The sequence below is a fragment of the Helianthus annuus genome, chromosome 12, assembly GCF_002127325.2.
Source record: "Helianthus annuus cultivar XRQ/B chromosome 12, HanXRQr2.0-SUNRISE, whole genome shotgun sequence".
In the NCBI taxonomy this organism is placed as follows: domain Eukaryota; kingdom Viridiplantae; phylum Streptophyta; class Magnoliopsida; order Asterales; family Asteraceae; genus Helianthus; species Helianthus annuus.
This window is the reverse complement of record NC_035444.2, coordinates 1-14,458: the sequence shown is the minus strand read 5'-3', so window position 1 is coordinate 14,458 and position 14,458 is coordinate 1.

Below are 14,458 nucleotides of genomic sequence, written 5' to 3'. Positions count from 1 at the left end.
GAGGTCAATTAAGCAAGAATATCACTTTAAAATGTCGATTTTATTGATTAGATGACGTTTTACAGCGAGTCGACACTTCGGCAGCACTTCGTGGCTAAAACCGGAAAATCGTCTATGATTCCGCTCCAAATGGCCTTTATATAGGCGATGAGGTTCCGCTTGAACATGAGCTGTTCATTTCAAGCGGAATCAGACATGTTGTCTTGAGCGGAATAAGAACTATGTGATTTCGCTTGAAAGGTCCTAATGTCATTTCAAACGAAATCTCTACTAATTTCCACTTTTTTTTTGTTTTTCGTGCCCTGATCTAACTATTTCTATACAAGACTCGATACAAGACGAAGTTGACAGACGGATGCACCAACAGGATTTGTCTTTAGCTTCAGCTCCCCCTTTCGGTAAACTCTTTCTTCAAGCTCCCCCTTTCTTTAAGCTTCCGTGCTTTTGGGGTCGGCACTTGGCTTTCCGGTTACAAGCTCCCCCTTGCGTTGAGCACGTCTTCAAACTCTCCCTAAGATTCGGCTATCGGGATCGTAATCTGCCATAACATCTGCAATTTCTCAAACATTTATAAATGAAAACGTTTTGAACATCCAGGATTAAAAACCTGGCTCTCTTAGCATAAGCTAAAATATTTCAAATATGCGACAGTGAAAGCTTTTTTGATTGTCTAGGAATCGTGACCTGGCTCTTAAAACTTTTTAAATCAAGAACCTGGCTCTAAATATAATAATATGAATATATCCAGAATCAAGATCGAAAACTGGCTCTTTACAAAAAAATTTAACAATTTAAGAATTCAACTCCCTCAAAGTTAATCATCCAAGTCCAACTTAATGACCTTGGAGATATCACAAGCTGTTTTTGATTTTTGAGTAAAAACTTCAAGTTTCAAATTAATGAACTTGTTTATTTTTAGAAACATGATCAGCATATTTAGACTTTGAAACTTAGCTCTCGATCATCGGTTGTCGAAAATAAAGTGAAATCAAAATCTTTTTGTATTTTTCTGAAACATAAAGCAGTAAAGAAATATTTACAAACAATATTTTTGTTTGAGTTCGTGTTAGAGCATCATATCAGTTTTTGACAAATCACTAGTACCGTTGAGCTTTAAACACTTTAAGTTCTAAACGATTCACTTAGATTGTCAGTATACTGATCCTCTTAAATTTTCACACAAAGTTCAACAGTTTCGAGATACGAGATTAGTGATTTAAGAACTTAACTTATTCGCGTGTCCCACCTTAGAATATACTCCCGTATCAAAATTCCCTTGATTCAGTCTTACAGGTGAGTAGACAATTTGATATCTGTAATCTAGGTTAGTGCGAGACCTTGAGAGCTCAGGTATGAACTACCGTTCAGTCAAAGAGATGAAGGCTCGACTCTAGGTGTATTCCCTTTAGGGAATCTTTTCTTCAACTGCAATTGATTCATATCTTTCGATATTTTTTCAATTTTTATGCAGAGGGTAAGTTTTTTAAAGCGCGTAAAGTATTATACGAGGTCTAGGCCATTGCTTCCGCAATATCAGAAGACCAGGTATAATACCCTAGATATCAAACAATATAAAATAGTATCTCAGAATCAGGCAATCTCTCAAACTAGATTTCGGGGGTTACCCATATATCCGAGAGATGTTCCGCACGAGATAAGTAAGTATTTGATATTTAGGTTTTTATCTCGAAAACAATCTACTAAGCGTGTAAAAACCTACTAGCATATCATCAGTGAGACCGTTTATCACATTTGACTTTCCATTTTTTTAGCGTACTGTGATTGTCTACTGATGTACTATGATTTTCTCTTTTTACACAAAAACTCATTTTGATTTTTATCATGTTTTTGGTTTTTTTCAAAATTTTTAATGTTTTTGTATTTTCTGAAATTTTTACTCCCCCTAAACTTCAAAACATTTAAAGAAAATTTGACAACCCGATGTAGATTGCTTTGCCTCGCCATCTATTTTCTGCTTCTCATGCTCTGTCTTGTAGAAAATATACCCCCATGATTTACAACACATTGATATTTTACAGTTTGAAAACCGTTTTTCAATCTTGTGAAATTAATCATGTTTGTTCCGCCGTGAGGGTTTAGGCATATTCACTCAACATATTTTTGTAAATTTTTGAATTTTTGACAAAATTTAAAAACAAACATATTTTTTATTTTTCAAATTTTTGACAAAATAAAAACATATTTTTGGTTTTTTAAAATTTTCAATTTTTAGGGTTTTGAAATATGGTTTATTTATGTACAAAAATGAACAAACTCCCTGTTTTCAATCGTAGGGATCAGCAGCCTCTTTCTCTCGTGCCAGGCTGCTCTTTGTTCCTTCTTGATAATAATCAGAATTCTTGAGCACCTGCACATTTACACAACTCAATTATTTGAACAAGTTAGCCCAGGTTTGTTTGACCTTAGACATTTCAACACAATAAGCTTCATTCAATCTTGGAAAATTATCGTCATTTTTAACAAACAGCTTTTCATCTTTTACTTCATCCTTTTTGATTGAATCAGTTTTCTGTTCCGAAGTAGGTTGTGTTTTAACTACCCAGCCTTGTCCTCTTGAAGCACTTCTCTTGTAAAAATGGGATTCTTTTTGAACATTTTGATTTTGAACAACATTTGGTTTCCAAAACTGGTTTGGTTTTGTTGCATCAACAGTTGTTTTCCAACTTTGTGTTGTTCTAAATCTGGGTGTCACTGATTTCCATGTTTGTTGTGAGTCAGCCTTTGACATTTTCGGCTTCCAAGTTTTCTTTGATTCAAACTTGGTTGATTTCTGATTCACAACATCAGACTTCTTTTTCGTTTCAACACCAACAGGTTTAAGATTTGGACAATTTCGACTGAGATGTCCAATTTGTTCACACTTCAAGCATGTACTCTTGGACACATCTTTAACCTTTTGTTGTTGCCTTTTCTTTTGAGCATAGAACTCTTCATTAGACTGTCGTCTAAATTGGAGTTCTTTCTTTTCTTCAGAACTTGTTTCGTGAACAAAATTCATCTTTTTTCTGATAATTTGGTGTTTTATTTCTTTTCCAATTGTGTTTCTTTTATAACCCAACCCAGCCTTCATGTTTTTCTTCTTGTAACCAGGTTTGTTATAAAAAGTTTTGTGACTTTTTCCAGCAAAGTTTGAAATTTCAGACTTTTGAATCTCTACCAGTTTGAAAACTTTGTTGATTTTATCTGAAATCACATTTTGAATTGGGAATTCATTATCCGAAAATAGTTTGTCTGATCCAATCATGGTATAAACTAATCCTTTTGAATCATCATTCTCAACTTTTTTAGATTTTGAGTGTTTAAGATAACTATAATGAAAACTTCCCTATTTTTCATCTTGTGATTCAAACTTATCTGTTTTGGTAGACTCCTCTGCTAGAACACTTTCAACAACCTTACCAACCACCTTTGAATCACTGATGTCATCAGATTTGGTGTAAGTCACATCGATGAATGTATAATTATTTGTCACACCCCCCAAAATCCACCTGCGGAGTGCTACTGCTTGGAGGAGTGACTGACCAGGATCCAGCCACCAATCATATTGAACAGGCATATAAGTAGTTATAAAATCCAACCAATACAATTGGTGTTCAAACAAAACATAGTTTAAGTTGCAAGCGGAAGCATAAGATTTAAAACCAAAACATAAGTTCAATTGTTTCCAAGTTTAACATGGCACGCAGCTATCCATGTCCCACAACGACTCTCCTCCGTGCAAGCTCCAGCTAAGTACCTATGGTCCTGCAAAGCATGTAGTAACGAGTCAACAACAAGTTGAGTGAGTTCACGGTTGGGTGTTCGTTTTAAGTTGTATCGAAAACAGTTTCCTTTATCTGGCATCCTGCCGTGGGGGTTACCCCATAATTAAAAACGTGACTTGTTTATTCCCGGTTACTCTGGCATTCCAGCCGTGGGGGCTACCCCGTGTTAGTTATCTGGCATTTCAGCCGTGGGGGCTACCCCATGTATACACTAGACTCGTTACCATATCGACTGCTTACTGTAGTCATGTTTATGTGCCCTGAAACTGTCAATGTCTATCATCATTGACGTGCCCCAGATCCATTAGTTCACGCCCGTCCTCTGCGGTACCGCTTCGACCATGACCGTTGGGTATTGGTCATCACCTCTCATATATAAGGCTCGTAGTGGTTTGGGACACATCCTCCAAACAAGATGTGTTCTTAGATCCGGTATTTGCGTAGGTTCTTATAGGGTCCACGGATGCCTCCAAGACCCAAGTAATGAGCCGATTCACAAACCCATGTTATAGGTATGTTATAAGGGAAGTGTCGTGTACCCGAGTATTGGCAAAACTCTAAAAATTTTGGAACGAGTCAAAGGGTAGGTCTTGGTAATTCTACTTGATCCGGTTCTTGCGTAGGGTCTTGGAAGGGTCCACGTATGCCTCCTAAACCTAAGTAATGAGTCGATCCACGAACTCGTGTTATAGGTCTGTTATAAGGGAAGTGTCGTATACCCGAGTATTGGGCAAAACTATAAAAATTTTGGAACTAGTCAAAGGGTAGTTATAGGGATTTCGCTGAGATGTGGTATTTGCGTAGGGTCTTGGAATGGTCCACGGACGCCTTCTAGACCCAAGTAATGAGCCGATTAACAAACCCGTGTTATAGGTCTGTTATAAGGGAAGTGTCGTGTACCGGGTATTGGCAAAACTATAAAAATTTTGAAACGAGTCAAAGGGTAGGTCTTGGGAATTCTACATCATCCGGTTCTTGCGTAAGGTCTTGGGAGGGTCCACGGATGCCTCCTAGACCTAACTAATGAGCGATCCATGAACCCGTGTTACAGGTCTGTTATAAGGGAAGTGTCGTGTACCCGGGTATTGGGCAAAACTATAAAAATTTTGGAACGAGTCAAAGGGTAGTTCTAGGGATTTCTCTGAGATCCGGTATTTGCGTAGGGTCTTGGAAGGGTCCACGGACGCCTTCTAGACCCAAGTAATGAGCCGATTCACAAACCCGTGTTATAGGTCTGTTATAAGTGAAGTGTCGTGTACCCGGGTATTGACAAAACTATAAAAATTTTGGAACGAGTCAAAGGGTAGGTCTTGGGAATTCTACTTCATCCGGTTCTTGCGTAGGGTCTTGGAAGGGTCAACGTATGCCTCCTAGACCTAAGTAATGAGCCGATCCATGAACTCGTGTTATAGGTCTGTTATAAGGGAAGTGTCGTGTACCCGGGTATTGGGCAAAACTATAGAAAGTTTGGAATGAGTCAAAGGGTAGGTCTATGGATTTCTTATTGATCCGGTATTTGCGTAGGGGGTTGGAAGTGTCTACAGACGCCTCCTAGACCCAAGTAATGATCCGATTCACAAACCCGTGTAATAGGTTTGTTATTAGGGAAGTTTCGTGTACCCGGGTATTGGGCAAAACTCTAAAAAGTTTGGAACGAGTCAAAGCGTAGGTCTAGGGATTTCTCTTAGATCCGACATTTGCGTAGGGTCTTGGAAAGGTTTACGGACGCCTCCTAGACCCAAGTAATGAGCCGATTCACAAACCCGTGTTATACGTTTGTTACAAGGGAAGTGTCGTTTACCCGGGTAGTGAACAAAACTATAAAAAGATTGGAACGAGTCAAAGGGTAGGTCTAGGGAATTCTTCTAGATCTGGATCTTACGTAGGGTCTTGGAAGGGTCCACGGACACCTCCTAGACCCAATTTATGAGCCGATTCACAATCCCGTGTTATATGTTTGTTGTAAGGAGGTGTCATGTATCCGGGTATTGGGCAAAGGTATAAAAAGTTTGGAACGAGTCAAAGGGTAGGCTTAGGGATTTCTCTTAGATCTGGTTTTTGCATAGGGTCTTGAAAGGGTCCACGGACGCCTCCTAGACCTAAGTAATGAGCCGATTCACAATCCCGAGTTACAGGTGTTTTATAAGGCAAGTGTCGTGTACCCGGGTATTGGGCAAAACTATACAAAGTTTGGAACGAGCAAACGGTAGGTTTAGGGATTTCTCTTAGATCTGTTATTTGCGTAGGGTCTTGGAAGGGTCCATGGAAACCTCCTAGACCCATGTAATGTGCTGATTCACAAACCCATGTTGTAGGTCTGTTCTAAGGGAAGTGTCGTGTACCCGGGTATTTGGTAGAACTATAAAAAGTTTGGAACGAGTCAAATAGTAGGTCTATGAATTTCTCTTTGATCCGGTATTTACGAAGGGTCTTGGAAGGGTCTACGGACGCCTCCTAGACCCAAGTAATTAGCCGATTCACAAACCCGTGTTATAGGTCTGTTATAAGGGAAGTGTTGTGTACCTGGGTGTTGAGCAAAACTATAAAAAGTTTGGAACGAGTCACAGCGTAGGTCTAGGGATTTCTCTTAGATCCGACATTTATGTAGGGTCTTGGAAAGGTCTTCGTAGGCCTCCAAAACCCAAGTAATGAGGGTATTCACAAACCAGTCTTATACGTCTGTTGTAAGGGAAATCTCGTTTACCCGGGTATTAGACAAAACTATAAAAAGTTTGGAACGAGTCAAAGGGTAGGTCATGGGAATTCCCCATGATCCGGTTCTTGTGTAGGGTCTTGGAAGGGTCCACGGACGCCTCCTAGACCCAAGTAATGAGCCAATCCATGAACCCATGTTATAGGTCTGTTATAAGGGAAGTGTCGTGTACCCGGGTGTTGAGCAAAACTATAAAAATTTGGAACGAGTCAAAGGGTAGGTCTATGGATTTCTCTTAGATCCGGTATTTGTGTAGGTTCTTGGAGAGTCCACGGACGCCTCCTAGACCCAAGTAATGAGCCAATCCACGAACCCATGTTATAGGTCTGTTATAAGGGAAGTGTCGTGTACCCGGGTATTGGGCAAAACTATAAAAATTTTGGAACGAGTCAAAGTGTAGGTCTATGGATTTCTCTTAGATCCGGTATTTGTGTAGGTTCTTGGAATGGTCCACGGACGCCTTCTAGACCCAAGTAATGAGACGATTCACAAACCCGTGTTATAGGTCTGTTATAAGTGAAGTGTCGTGTACCCGGGTATAGGCAAAACTATAAAAACTTTGGAACGAGTCAAAGGGTAGGTCTTGGGAATACTACTTCATCCGGTTCTTGCGTAGGGTCTTGGAAGGGTCCACGGATGCATCCTAGACCTAAGTAATGAGCCGATCCATAAACCCGTGTTATAGGTCTGTTATAAGGGAAGTGTCGTGTACCCGGGTATTGGGCAAAACTATAAAAATTTTGGAACGAGTCAAAGGGTAGTTCTATGGATTTCTCTGAGATCCGGTATTTGCGTAGGGTCTTGGAAAAGGGTCCACGGACGCCTTCTAGACCCAAGTAATGAGCCGATTCACAAACCCGTGTTATAGGTCTGTTATAAGGGAAGTGTCGTGTACCCGGGTATTGGCAAAACTATAAAAATTTTGAAACGAGTCAAAGGGTAGGTCTTGGGAATTCTACTTCATCCGGTTCTTGCGTAGGGTCTTGGAAGGGTCCACGTATGCCTCCTAGACCTAAGTAATGAGCCGATCCACGAACTCGTGTTATAGGTCTGTTATAAGGGAAGTGTCGTGTACCCGGGTATTGGGCAAAACTATAAAAATTTTGGAACGAGGTAAAGGGTAGTTCTAGGGATTTCTCTGAGATCCGGTATTTGCGTAAGGTCTTGGAAGGGTCCACGGACGCCTTCTAGACCCAAGTAATGAGCCGATTCCCAAACCCGTGTTATAGGTCTGTTATAAGGGAAGTGTCGTGTACCTGGCTATTGGGTAAAACTATAGAAATTTGGAACAAGTCAAATGGTAGGTCTATGAATTCCTCTTAGATCTGGCAATTGCGTAGGGTCTTGGAAGGGTCCACGGACACCTCCTAGACCCAAGTAATGAGCCGATTCACAAACCCATGTTATAGGTCTATTACAAGGGAAGTGTCGTGTACCCGGGTATTGGGCAAAACTATAAAAAGTTTAGAACGAGTCAAAGGGCAGGTCCTGAGAATTCTCCTCGATCCGGTTCTTGCGTAGGGTCATGGAAGGGTCTACGGACGCCTCCTAGACATTGGTAATGAGCCGATTCACAAACCCGTGTTACAGGTGTTTTGTAAGGGAAGAGTCGTGTACCCGTTTATTGGCAAAACTATATAAAGTTTGGAACGAGCAAAGGGTAGGTTTAGGGATTTCCCTTCGATCAGGTATTTGCGTAGGGTATTGGAAGGGTCCTCGGAAGCCTCCTAGACCCATGTAATGTGCTGATTCACAAACCCATTTTATAGGTCTGTTATAAGGGAAGTGTCGTGTACCCGGGTATTGGGCAGAACTATAAAAAGTTTGGAACGAGTCAAAGGGTAGGTCTATGGATTTCTCTTTGATCCGGTATTTGCGTAGGGTCTTGAAAGGGCCTACGGACGCCTCATAGACCCAAGTAATGAGCCGATTCACAAACCCGCATTATAGGTATGTTATAAGGGAAGATTCGTGTACCCGGGTATCGGGAAAAACTATAAAAAGTTTAGAACGAGTCAAAGGTTAGGTCTATGGATTTCTCTTTGATCCGGTATTTGCGTAGGGGGTTGGAAGTGGCTACGGACGCCTCCTAGACCCAAGTAATGAGCCGAATCACAAACCCGTGTTATAGGTCTGTTATTAGGGAAGTGCGTGTAGCCGGGTATTGGGCAAAACTCTAAAAAGTTTGGAACGAGTCAAAGCGTAGGTCTAGGGATTTCTCTTAGATCCGACATTTGCGTAGGGTCTTGGAAAGGTCTACGGACGCCTCCTAGACCCAAGTAATGAGCCGATTCACAAACCCGTGTTATACATCTGTTATAAGGGAAGTGTCGTTTACCCGGGTATTGGACAAAACTATAAAAAGATTGGAACGAGTCAAAGGGTAGGTTAGGGAATTCTCCTAGATCTGGATCTTACGTAGGGTCTTGGAAGGGTCCACGGACACCTCCTAGACCCAATTTATGAGCCGATTCACAATTCCTTGTTATCTGTCTATTGTAAGGAAGTGTCATGTATCCGGGTATTGGGCAAAGGTATAAAAAGTTTGGAACGAGTCAAAGGGTAGGTTTAAGGAATTCTCCTAGATCTGGTTCTTGCGTAGGGTCTTGTAAGGGTCCAAGGACGCCTCATAGACCCAAGTAATGAGCCGATTCACAAACTCATGTTATAGGTCTTTTATAAGGGAAGTGTCGTGTAGCCGAGGATTGGGCAAAACTATAAAACGTTTGGAACGAGTCAAAGGGTAGGTTTAGGGATTTCTCTTAGATCCGGTATTTGCATAGGGTCTTGGAAGGGTCCACGGACGCCTCCTAGACCTAAGTAATAAGCCGATTCACAATCCCGAGTTACATGTGTTTTATAAGGCAAGTGTCGTGTACCCGGGTATTGGGCAAAACTATACAAAGTTTGAACGAGCAAATGGTAGGTTTAGGGATTTCTCTTAGATCTATTATTTGCGTAAGGGTCTTGGAAGGGTCCATGGAAGCCTCCTAGACCCATGTAATGTGCTGATTCACAAACCCATGTTGTAGGTCTGTTCTAAGGGAAGTGTCGTGTACCCGGGTATTGGGCAGAACTATAAAAAGTTTGGAACGAGTCAAATAGTAGGTCTATGAATTTCTCTTTGATCCGGTATTTACGAAGGGTCTTGGAAGGGTCTATGGACGCCTCCTAGACCCAAGTAATGAGCCGATTCACAAACCCGTGTTATATGTCTGTTATAAGGGAAGTTTTGTGTACCTGGGTGTTGAGCAAAACTATAAAAAGTTTGGAACGAGTCAAAGCGTAGGTCTAGGGATTTCTCTTAGATCCGGCATTTATGTTGGGTCTTGGAAAGGTCTTCGTAGGCCTCCAAAACCCAAGTAATGAGCGTATTCACAAACCAGTCTTATACGTCTGTTGTAAGGGAAATGTCATTTACCCGGGTATTAGACAAAACTATAAAAGTTTGGAACAGTAAGGGAAATGTCATTTGCGTAGGGTCTTGGAAGGGTCTACGGACTCCTCCTAGACATTGGTAATGAGCCGATTCACAAACCCGTGTTGCAGGTGTTTTGTAAGGGAAGAGTCGTGTACCCGTGTATTGGGCAAAACTATAAAAAGTTTGGAACGAGCAAAGGGTAGGTTTAGGGATTTCCCTTCGATCAGGTATTTGCGTAGGGTATTGGAAGGGTCCTCGGAAGCCTCCTAGACCCATGTAATGTGCTGATTCACAGACCCATTTTATAGGTTTGTTATAAGGGAAGTGTCGTGTATCCGGGTATTTGGGAGAACTATAAAAAGTTTGGAACGAGTCAAAGGGTAGGTCTATGGATTTCTCTTTGATCCGGTATTTGCGTAGGGACTTGAAAGGGCCTACGGACGCCTCATTGACCCAAGTAATGAGCCGATTCACAAACCCGCATTATAGGTCTGTTATAAGCGAAGTGTCGTGTACCCGGGTATTGGGCAAAACTATAAAAATTTTGGAACGAGTCAAAGGGTAGTTCTAGGGATTTCTCTGAGATCCGGTATTTGCGTAGGGTCTTTGAATGGCCCACGGACGCCTTCTAGACCCAAGTAATGAGACGATTCACAAACCCGTGTTATAGGTTTGTTATAAGGGAAGTGTCGTGTACCCGGGTATTGGCAAAACTATAAAAATTTTGGAACGAGTCAAAGGGTAGGTCTTGGGAATTCTATCTAATTCATCCGGTTCTTGCGTAGGGTCTTGGAAGGGTCCACGGATGCCTCCTAGACCTAAGTAATGAGCCGATCCATGAACCCGTTTATAGGTCTGTTATAAGGGAAGTGTCGTGTACCAGGGTATTGGGCAAAACTATAAAAATTTTGGAACGAGTCAAAGGGTAGTTCTATGGATTTCTCTGAGATCCGGTATTTGCGTAGGGTCTTGGAAGGGTCCACGGACGCCTTTTAGACCCAAGTAATGAGCCGATTCACAAACCCGTGTTATAGGTCTGTTATAAGGGAAGTGTCGTGTACCCGGGTATTGGCAAAACTATAAAAATTTTGGAACGAGTCAAAGGGTAGGTCTTGGGAATTCTACTTCATCCGGTTCTTGCGTAGGGTCTGGGAAGGGTCCAAGGATGCCTCCTAGACCTAAGTAATGAGCCGATCCATGAACGCGTGTTATAGTCTGTTATAAGGGAAGTGTCGTGTACCAGGGTATTGGGCAAAACTATAAAAATTTTAGAACGAGTCAAAGGGTAGTTCTCTGGATTTCTCTGAGATCCGGTATTTGCGTAGGGTCTTGGAAGGGTCCACGGACGCCTTCTAGACCCAAGTAATGAGCCGATTCACAAACCCATGTTATAGGTCGGTTATAAGGGAAGTGTCGTGTACCCGGGTATTGGCAAAACTATAAAAATTTTGGAAACGAGTCAAAGGGTAGGTCTTGGGAATTCCACTTCATCCGGTTCTTGCGTAGGGTCTTGGAAGGGTCCACATATGCCTCCTAGACCTAAGTAATGAGCCGATCCATGAACCCGTGTTATAGTTCTGTTATAAGGGAAGTGTCGTGTACCCGGGTATTGGGCAAAACTATAAAAATTTTGTAACGAGTCAAAGGGTAGTTCTAGGGATTTCTCTGAGATCCGGTATTTGCGTAGGGTCTTCGAATGGTCCACGGACGCCTTCTAGACCCAAGTAATGAGCCGATTCACAAACCCGTGTTATAGGTCTGTTATAAGGGAAGTGTTGTGTACCCGATTATTGGAAAAACTATAAAAATTTTGGAAACGAGTCAAAGGGTAGGTCTTGGGAATTCTACTTCATCCGGTTCTTGCGTAGGGTCTTGGAAGGGTCCACGGATACCAACTAGACCTAAGTAATGAGCCGATCCATGAACCCGTGTTATAGGTCTGTTATAAGGGAAGTGTCGTGTACCCGGGTATTGGGCAAAACTATAAAAATTTTGGAACGAGTCAAAGGGTAGTTCTAGAGATTTCTCTGAGATCCGGTATTTGCGTAGGGTCTTGGAAGGGTCCACGAACGCCTTCTAGACCCAAGTAATGAGCCGATTCACAAACCCGTGTTATAGGTCTGTTATAAGGGAAGTGTCGTATACCCGGGTATGGGCAAAACTATAAAAATTTTGGAACGAGTTAAAGGGTAGTTCTAGGGATTTCTCTGAGATGCGGTATTTGCGTAGGGTCTTGAAATGGTCCACGGACGCCTTCTAGACCTAAGTAATGAGCCGATTCACAAATACAAGTTATAGGTCTGTTATAAGGGAAGTGTCGTGTACCCGGGTATTGGCAAAACTATAAAAATTTTGGAACGAGTTAAAGGGTAGGTCTTGGGAATACTACTTCATCCGGTTCTTGCGTAGGGTCTTGGAAGGGTCCACGGATGCCTCCTAGACCTAAGTAATGAGCCGATCCACGAACCCGTGTTATAGGTCTGTTATAAGGGAAGTGTCGTGTACCCGGGTATTGGGCAAAACTATAAAAATTTTGGAACGAGTCAAAGGGTAGTTCTATGGATTTCTCTGAGATCCGGTATTTGCGTAGGGTCTTGGAAGGGTCCACGGACGCCTTCTAGACCCAAGTAATGAGCCGATTCACAAACCCATGTTATAGGTCGGTTATAAGGGAAGTGTCGTGTACCCGGGTATTGGCAAAACTATAAAAATTTTGGAACGATTCAAAGGGTTGTTCTAGGGATTTCTCTGAGATGCGGTATTTGCGTAGGGTCTTGGAATGGTCCACAGACGCCTTCTAGACCCAAGTAATGAGCCGATTCACAAACCCGTGTTATAGGTCTGTTATAAGGGAAGTGTCGTGTACCCGGGTATTGGCAAAACTATAAAAATTTGGAATGAGTTAAAGGGTAGGTCTTGGGAATTCTACTTCATCCGGTTCTTGCGTGGGGTCTTGGAAGGGTCCACGGATGCATCCTAGACCTAAGTAATGAGCCGATCCATGAACCCGTGTTATAGGTTGTTGGCGCATGTTTGTGACAACAGCTTGGATTTGGTCTTTGGATATCTTGTAATTTGTTAAACGATAAACGGTTAGCGGGTTTAGCTTTGTAATAGTTAGTTGTAATGTTTGGGCTAACTAAACCCAAAGAATTGGGTGATGGGGGGCGAATTGGGCCTGTCCAATTCGCAGCCCGTGATGTTTGACCTAGCCCAGTTGTAAACCTTGTGTTATATAAACAAGGTTAGGCTTTAGGGTTTAGGTTGATCAGAAAATCAGTTGATCAGCCAAAACAGTTGTGTGAGAGAGTATTTTCGTGAGAGCATAAGCTTGGACGAATTTGGTAGTGGTTAGAGAGTTTTAGAGAGAGAAAACGTAGAGAGAGAGAGAGAAACACGTTTTTGAGTGAGGCAATATCACAGAGATAGGTTGTGAGGTTGTGAGGTCTTGAATTGATTGTAAACTGCAAGTTGGATAATCAATAGAAGACCCGTTTGATTGTGAATTCAGATTTCTACTCGTTTCTGCTTATTCTAATCAAGAGGATTCCGCACTCTTGATTAGATTGACAATTCTGTGAAGATCCATACACATCAAGGGGACCTACATAGGTCTGTTATAAGGGAAGTGTCGTGTACCCGGGTATTGGGCAAAAACTATAACAATTTTGGAACGAGGTAAAGGGTAGTTCTAGGGATTTCTCTGAGATCCGTTATTTGCGTAGGGTCTTGGAAGGGTCCACGGACGCCTTCTAGACCCAAGTAATGAGCCGATTCCCAAACCCGTGTTATAGGTCTGTTATAAGGGAAGTGTCGTGTACCTGGCTATTAGGTAAAACAATAGAAAGTTTGGAACAAGTCAAATGGTAGGTCTTTGAATTCCTCTTAGATCTGGTAATTGCGTAAGGTCTTGGAAGGGTCCACGGACACCTCCTAAACCCAAGTAATGAGCCGATTCACAAACCCGTGTTATAGGTCTATTATAAGGGAAGTGTCGTGTACCCGGGTATTGGGCAAAACTATAAAAAGTTTAGAACGAGTCAAAGAGCCGGTCCTGAGAATTCTCCTCGATCCGGTTCATGCGTAGGGTCTTGGAAGGGTCTACGGACGCCTCCTAAACATTAGTAATGAGCCAATTCACAAACCCATGTTACAGGTGTTTTGTAAGGGAAGAGTCGTGTACCCGTGTATTGGGCAAAACTATAAAAAGTTTGGAACGAGCAAAGGGTAGGTTTAGGGATTTCCCTTCGATCAGGTATTTGCGTAGGGTATTGTAAGGGTCCTCGGAAGCCTCCTAGACCCATGTAATGTGCTGATTCACAAACCCATTTTATAGGTCTGTTATAAGGGAAGTGTCGTGTACCCGGGTATTGGCAGAACTATAAAAAGTTTGGAACGAGTCAAAGGGTAGGTCTATCGATTTCTCTTTGATCTAGTATTTGCGTAGGGTCTTGAAAGGGCCTACGGACGCCTCATAGACCCAAGTAATGAGCCGATTCACAAACCCGCATTATAGGTATGTTATAAGGGAAGATTCGT